This window comes from Mustela lutreola, chromosome 5 (assembly GCF_030435805.1).
Source record: "Mustela lutreola isolate mMusLut2 chromosome 5, mMusLut2.pri, whole genome shotgun sequence".
Classification (NCBI taxonomy): Eukaryota; Metazoa; Chordata; class Mammalia; order Carnivora; family Mustelidae; genus Mustela; species Mustela lutreola.
Window position 1 is genome coordinate 158,527,223 of NC_081294.1, and position 7,792 is coordinate 158,535,014.

Here is a 7,792-nt window from a genome sequence, read left to right on the forward strand (position 1 = left end):
CTTCAGTACCCAGCACTGCCCATAACTGCATTCAGAAAATCACTCTCCAAAAATGGTTATTTGTTTTGCCTTTTTTATAATTTTTTAAAACATTTGATTTATTTATTTGTCAGAGAGAGAGAATGAGAGCACAATCAGGGGGAGCAGCAGAGGGACGGGGAGAAGCAAGCTTCCTGCTTGGTGGGATTGCACAAGGGCTGAAGAAGACAGAATGGGAAGGGGACAAGGAGAATAGTGGGTTTCAGATTCTTGGGAACAGAGCCCACATCTATTTCTATGTTTATCTCACTGCTCTAAACCCAGGTCACAGCACAGTGCCTGCAGCAGAGTCAAGGAAGTGCTCCAGAACTGATAACTATTGCTATTTATACTACTAAAATTCCTCCACAAAGGGCCAAGTGTCATAGCTTCTCCCAGTTCCCCACACTGAACGCAATGAAGAATCAAACTATCGGGTTAAGGATGGCGAGGGGCATGTAACAGGACCCAGATCACAGGAGCCATATTGTATTGCAGGACCAGGGGTCTTACCAGTGACTAGGTATTCACTCCTCTTGAGAGGCTAGCTCCTTGGATCTCCCTCTTCAATCCTCTGAACCCATGTCTGGCATCAGTAACAAAAGTAAACATAACGTATCGCCCTCGTTTATTTTTTACTATTATTTGTTACAGAGGAAGAGAGAGATCACAAGCAAGGGGAGCAGCAGGCAGAGGGAAGGCAGGCCCCCCACTATAGGCTGGTATGGGATCCAATCCCAGGACCCTGGGATCATGACCTGAACCAAAGGTAGATGCTTAAATTGAGTAAGCTACCCAGGCGTCCCTTATTGTCCTTCTTTAAAATTTAATGTATTCTCTCTCCCTCTCTCTTTGTCCCCACTCTGTCACTCATACTCACACAATCACAGAGTCACAGACAATAGCAAGGTATTTCCCATTCTAATTCGCTAAGGCACTATGAGCTTAAGCTCAACAGAATCACTTTGCCAGCTGCTGCTCTACCGTGCCCTGATCCCTTCTCTATCCCCAAGCTCGATCTGTAACTCAAGTGTCATGGTGGTGGCTCTTTCTGCCCTCCCTCCACAAGGCTGTCATCAGCACACTCTTCCCCGTGGCTCCACTCCCCGGCACTGGCTGCCTTTGGTCTACTGGTATGCCCTCTCCTAGAGCTTTTCCACTCTCCCTGAGGGGAAGACAACCCTTACTTCTCCCCTGTGGCTGTCACGTGTCCGCTATATATTGTGACGATCAGCCCGATTAAGAGATTGGGAACTAAAAGACCGGGTTCTGCTTATGGATAAAACTAACTCTGGGGCTTGGGACACAGGACAGCAGCACATGGTGGTAGAACTGAGATGGTTAGGGAGTTAATCTGCATTTTCACATCTGGTCAGCAGCAGAACAAAGAGGACACCCCAGATCTCCTATCTCCCAGAACAGTACTCTTCAAGTAACTTACAGCACCATCCTTCTCCAGCTTTGGAAGTGGCACTTTTCCAACCCCAAAGTCTTGATTCTAGGCAGCACTCCGAGAGATACTCCCTCGAGAATCACCCCTGGCTGGAAGTAGTGGTTGGCCAAGGCCTCCCAAATATCTTCCCTTCAGAGTTGCGCTTGCATCAAACTCAAAACTGTGGCACGTACGGGACTTTCCTGTCGGCCTCTAGCTCTAATGACCTATTGGACTTCAGAGGTGCTCTTTTATACCCACTTACCTTATAACATCAACGTGTGACTCCTCTAGAATTCTCTCCATGGTTTTTCTCCTGTACTAATTGTTATGGACTGAATTGTGTCCCCACAAAAGTCATATGAAGAATTCCTAATCTCCAGTGTGACTGGATCTGGAGATAGGGCCTACCTAGAAGGAGGTACTGAAGGCTTGGTGAGGTCACAGGAGTCCTAATCTGCTAGGACTGGTGTCCTCCTAAGGGGGAAACACATGAAAGCACTCCCCCTACCTCCCCTCTGGGGGCCCACAGAGAAGAGGTCATCTGAGGGCACAGTTGAAAAGATAGTGATCTATAGACCAACAAGAAAAGGCTCACTGGAGACCAACCTTGCTGGCACCTTGATCTGGAACTTCTGGCCTCCAGATCTGTGAGAAAATACATTTCTGCCATTTAAGCCCTCCAGCCTGTGTTTGGTATAGCAGCGTGAGTAGACAAAAATATACTGATAAAGCCTTCTTTCAAGCTTGGGAGAAACTTTCTATACACTGTGCTCCATGCTTTTGGGTCTAACCCTTCTCTCCATAGCCATTGCTAATATTTGAGCCAGAGAAGTCATAAATACTAGGAATGTTGGAATTGGATAGGGGATCAATAACCATCTAACTCAGTTCCCCAGCTATGAAGAATTAACACACAGACACAGACACGCACGCACGCACACACACACAGACACGCACACTACAAACATGGTTATCCCACTTAATTACATTGGTAATTTCTTGATACCCAAGCCCACATGCCAGCTCCCCTTCAGAGTACTAACCTCACTATCTCCCTGTGACCTACCCACCTCCATGCAGACCTAGGACCTTATACCTCAACTCCTGCCAAGCTAACGACAAAAGGTTATGATTCAGTTCCTATCTCTCCTGCTTTATTCATGACCTCTTAAAGTCTAGTGACCCATCCTCCTCTTCTTTCTAAAAAACAAAACGAAACAAAACAAAACAAAACCCACTGCTTCCTGGGAACCTTTCAGATTTTTTAAAAATTTTTAAAAATTTTTTATTTCTTTTCAGCGTAACAGTATCCAGTGTATTTGCACCACACCCAGTGCTCCATGCAATACGTGCCCTCCCCAGTACCCACCACCTCGTTCCCCCTACCTCCCCCCCACCCCTTCTAAATCCTCAGATTGTTTTTCAGAGTCCATAGTCTCATGTTTCACCTCCCCTTCCAATTTCCCTCAACTCCCTTCTCCTCTCCATCTCCCCTTGTCCTCCATGCTGTTTGTTATGCTCCCCAAATAAGGGAAACCCTCTGCTTGACTTATTTCACTCAGCATAATCTCTTCAAGTCCCGTCCATGTTGCTACAAAAGTTGGGTATTCATCCTTCTTTCAGATGTTTTTTACCTCTATAATCTACTGGAGGATAACAATGTACCAGAACCCTTGAGTGACCATTAATGCCTATTGGTCACATCGTGTATGCTAAGTAGGACCCTATTCTGTGTTCTTAACAATTATGGCTTCGGCTCGTAGCTGAAGGTGGACTTTAACTGGAGTCTATTGTGCAAATACCTGAAGCAGGAAGTCCCCTGCCCAGTGAATGAGGCATGCAGACTTCCAGAGGTCTTGAGGTCCTCTCTTCAAATATACACATTCACTTTGAGAAATCAGGATTCCCACCCAAATGAAAGACAAAAGAAAAGAAAAAAAGCAAAAAAAGAAAAGAAGAAAAGAGAGAGAGAGAGAGAGAGAGAGAGAGAGAGACAGGAAAGAAAGGGAAGATGAAAAATAAGGATCAGCCCAGATGGGCCCCAAGGTAAGATTAATGAAGTAGACAAACAAAAAGAGATAAAAAGACTGATACAAGTATATGACAAGAGAAAAAAATATATATATATATGTATGCAAATAAAGAAAGAACCTCGTCAAAAAGAACCACAAGTGTAAAATTTATATGCTATCAGGACAAATACAAAAAACACAGAAACAGGGGTGCCTGGGTGGCTCAGTGGGTTAAGCCGCTGCCTTCGGCTCAGGTCATGATCTCAGGGTCCTGGGATCGAGTCCCACATCGGGCTCTCTGCTCGGCAGGGAGCCTGCTTCCCTCTCTCTCTCTCTCTCTCTCTCTCTGCCTGCCTCTCCATCTACTTGTGATTTCTCTCTGTCAAATAAATAAATAAAATCTTTAAAAAAAAAACACAGAAACACTGGTGGAAGAAGATGGGAGAGTTCTTATGAATTCTCAGTGTGTGCGAGGAAGGTTGTTTGGATTCTTCCTGGATGTATCTTGATATCTTTGTTAAAGGACTCAAATTTCCCAAGATAAAGGGGATTAAAAATTGGTTTACCTATAGGGGGAGTATTGATTGGGGAAAGGGGATTACTTTGAAGTTTAACTCTATATGAATATTAGAGGATAAAACTAAAAAGGAATAAACTAGACTAAACTAAAATTTTAAAAAAGGAATTCAAAAAATAAAAACACAAAAGAAAAACATAGGTGTATGTATCAAAAAGTTAGGTTAGAAAGGTATTTGGAATTTGATGTACTGTACAACTCGCTGTGATGGTAAATAGGTTAAAAAAATTACCTATGTGTAAAAAAAAAAAAAAAAATGAACCGGAATAGTGGGAACAAGTGAACAATACAAGTTTTCCTATGAAATAGTGGTTGTTCTCTTGTAGTCCTTTTTTTTTTTTTTCTTTCTTGGTTTGTTTTCTCAGGGAGGGGCCTACCACGTGGGTTGTCAGTCTATTATAAGTGTCTGCCTTCGGCTCAGGTCATGATCCCAGGATCCTGGGATCGAGTCCATCTTCAGTCTCTCTGCTCAGCAGAGAGCCTGCTTGTAAGTCTCCCTTTGCCTGAAGCTCTGCCTACTTGTGCTCTCTCTGTCAAATAAATAAATAAAATCTTTTTAAAAAACTGGAAGGGCTTCTCAGTCACTCTTTCCTACTATCCCCATTTGTACATAAGGAAAGGCAGCGCAAACCTGGAGGGAGGAGCCCAGAATAAAAATGAAAGAAAGAAAAAAAGAGAGAAAGAAAGAAAGAAAATGAAAAAGAAAGAAAATGAAAGGGGAACTGGCTGAGAGACTAGAACCAAAGCTTCACCAAAGTATAGCCTTCCAGGAAGTAGAAAATGGGATGTTTGCTTCCAGCTTGGAGAGTATGGGAGCTTGGGTAAAAGAAACAAGCAAAATCCCAATGATTACGATGCTCTGGAGGAATGGGGTGGGGTACCCAGGTGACCAGTAGGTTACAAACCCTGATTCTACCCATTTTCATTAAAAAGAAAAAAAAGTACCCTGCAGTTCATCCTCTTCATGCCCCTCCCTCCTGCAAAGAGAGTACAAAGCAGTGACTCTCGAGGTACATAAAAATGAGTGAGACATAAACCAACAATCACAAATGTTTCAGAAAAATCAAGCCACGGAAAAAAAGAACAGCTTTAATATGTTTTATCCTTTCTTTCAAGAGAGAATATGCACCTAAGGGGGGGGTGGAAGTGTTCGACATTAACATCAATGTAATTAAATTAATCATATGGATAAGCCAGAATATCTTATCATGAAATGAGAGCAGGCAGTTATAAAAATAATTAACCGATATCTTGGAAATACAAATAGCAACAGAAGTAAAAAGAAACCTTTCAAAGAGATGGGTTGAATAGCAGAATGAGCACTGCTTAAAACCAAACCAGAGAGATGGAATATCAAGCTAAGGAATTCTCTAAGAAGGCAACCCAAGGAAGAAAAAGAAAAAACCTCTGAGTGACAGGTAAGGAATTACAGAAGACAGACCTAAAAGTTCCAGTAGAAGTCTACAGACATCCCATTGGTTTGTTATCCTTCCTGATTATCTTCTCAGCCAAAAGTAAAGCACCTCAGCGCAGTTGGACTTTTCCCCAGTTATTGTTGGCTTCTGGCTCAGAGGCTCAGAGTGCTGGTTTGGGCCCCAGTTTTTCCCCAGGATTCCCCTACCAGCACCTGTGACTTTTTCAGACAGCCTCCTCAGGAAGCCCAGGACAACCAGCAGTTTCAGCGCTACCCAGTCCCTAGCACTGTGCCTCCTAAGCTAACACTTCATTACACTCTACCCGTCGAGAGCCGGTCCAAGGCGACGCCCCAGGACTCCAATGAGTCCAGCTGACAGATGCCAATCCAGCGATGAGAAAGCTCCTGAGCTCCAGAAAGCCACAGGGGGACGCTGAGCCCCAAGGCCCCTGCATCATGGTCCCGCCCCTCCACGCAGACCCCGCCCCTTTATCAGCCAGGCTCTGTTGGAGTGCGAGGCCTTGTGGGAGTTGTGGTCCCCCCAGGTTCTCCAGCCTCCTGCGGGAAGGTGGGGCTGGCAGCTGAAAGAACCCAGGCAGCTGAAAGAACCAGCTGCGAAGGACGCCTCTGCCTCCCTGGGAACTCAGGCTCTATGGCGGACAATTAGGCAGGACCACGTGAGTCTCCAAAACAAAGAGCAGGAGCAGGCTGGGCGCCTTCCCCTAGGCCCGCCACCCTCCTGCCCTCCCACTCTCTCGCACTCCCTCACTCCCACGAGCCACCTCTCAGGTTTGGAACTTGATGAGGGAGCAGGAGGCTGACTGAGGACAAAGCAAAAGCTGGCACCTTGCACCCCCTCTCCACCCGCTCCCCTCTGTAATATGTGTAACATTCCTCAGGCACCCCTGACCACCATAAAGGAGAAACAAAGAGTTAACTTGCAGAGCTCACAATCCTGCAAGACAGGCATCTCCCAACTATCTTGATGTTAATGGCTTGGTGAAAGACAACTCCTCTTTAGCATATGAAAACTCCGTTGAAACCTCCCTTTCCCTTACCTTCCACCAACCACAGATTACTTAACCTGCAGCTCTTCCTGCCCACAGGTGCTGTCCCCATGCCTCAATAAACGTCCCTTTTGCAGCAAATATGTCTCAAGAATTCTTTCTTGGTCATCAGCTCCGGACCTCAGCCCACTGAACCTCGACATTAAAGAAATACAAATTAAAATCATAAGGAGACATGCTTACATACCTATTAGAATGGCTAAAATTATAAAGGCTAATTGTACTTGGTCTGAGCTAGATTGAGAAGCAACAAAAATTCTAAACTGTTGTTGGCATATATCATGATACCACCACTTTGGAAAATAGTTTGAAAGTTTTTTTAAATGCAAAATATGTTTCAGTTACACAAATAGCCATTTTACTTCTAGGAATTTCACCAAGAGAAACAAACCCTATGTTCATACAAGGACTTGTATATGAATTTCATAGCAGCTTTATTTTTTAGAATTGAAAACAGTGGAAATGTTCATCAATGTCCATCAGTCGAGCAAAGACAAATTATGATCTATTCATTAAAGAGATTACTATTCAACATCAAAATGAACTATTTACAATTGGAGATTCTCAAAGTAATGATGCTGAGAAAAGAAAAGCCAGGCAATGAATAGTATATACTGTTTGATTCCATGACTTTAAAAAATCTAGAAAATACAAATTTATATATAGTCACAGTCATCAAATATATTGGTGAGATTTTTTGTGCCTTCTTCTGTGCTCCTATAGCTTCCTACACTTGGATCTCCGAGCATTTGTTACACCATGTGAAAATATGAACTCTTTTTCTTTATTCTGTCTTACTAGAATAAGAATCCTTGAAATTTTATGGACATTTGAACTCTCAGTTATTAGCAGAAATTCTATCACACAGTAAGTTTCCAAATATAAAAGCCAGAGTTTTACAATGACTTCGAAGCTTTTACATGATCTAGCCACTCATTTAACCTCTGTGACCTCTTTCCCTGCTACTCTTCAGTCACTCACAGTGGCCTCCTTGCTATTCCTCAGATATTCCAGGCATGATCCAACCTTATGGCCTTCAAGATAGCCAATTCCTTTGTCTGGAGTGACCTTATTGCTGATAGTTCTGGGCAAATTCATCACCTTTCCATACCTTTGTTCAATTGTCAGCTTCATTGTAACTACCCTGATCTTCCTATTAAAAATTTTAACTCCCCAACCCCTGCCTAGCAACCTTGATTTTTCTCACCCTGATCGAATTTTTCTTTTTCCCCATTGTACTCATCATGTTTGAATGCACTATGCAATTTT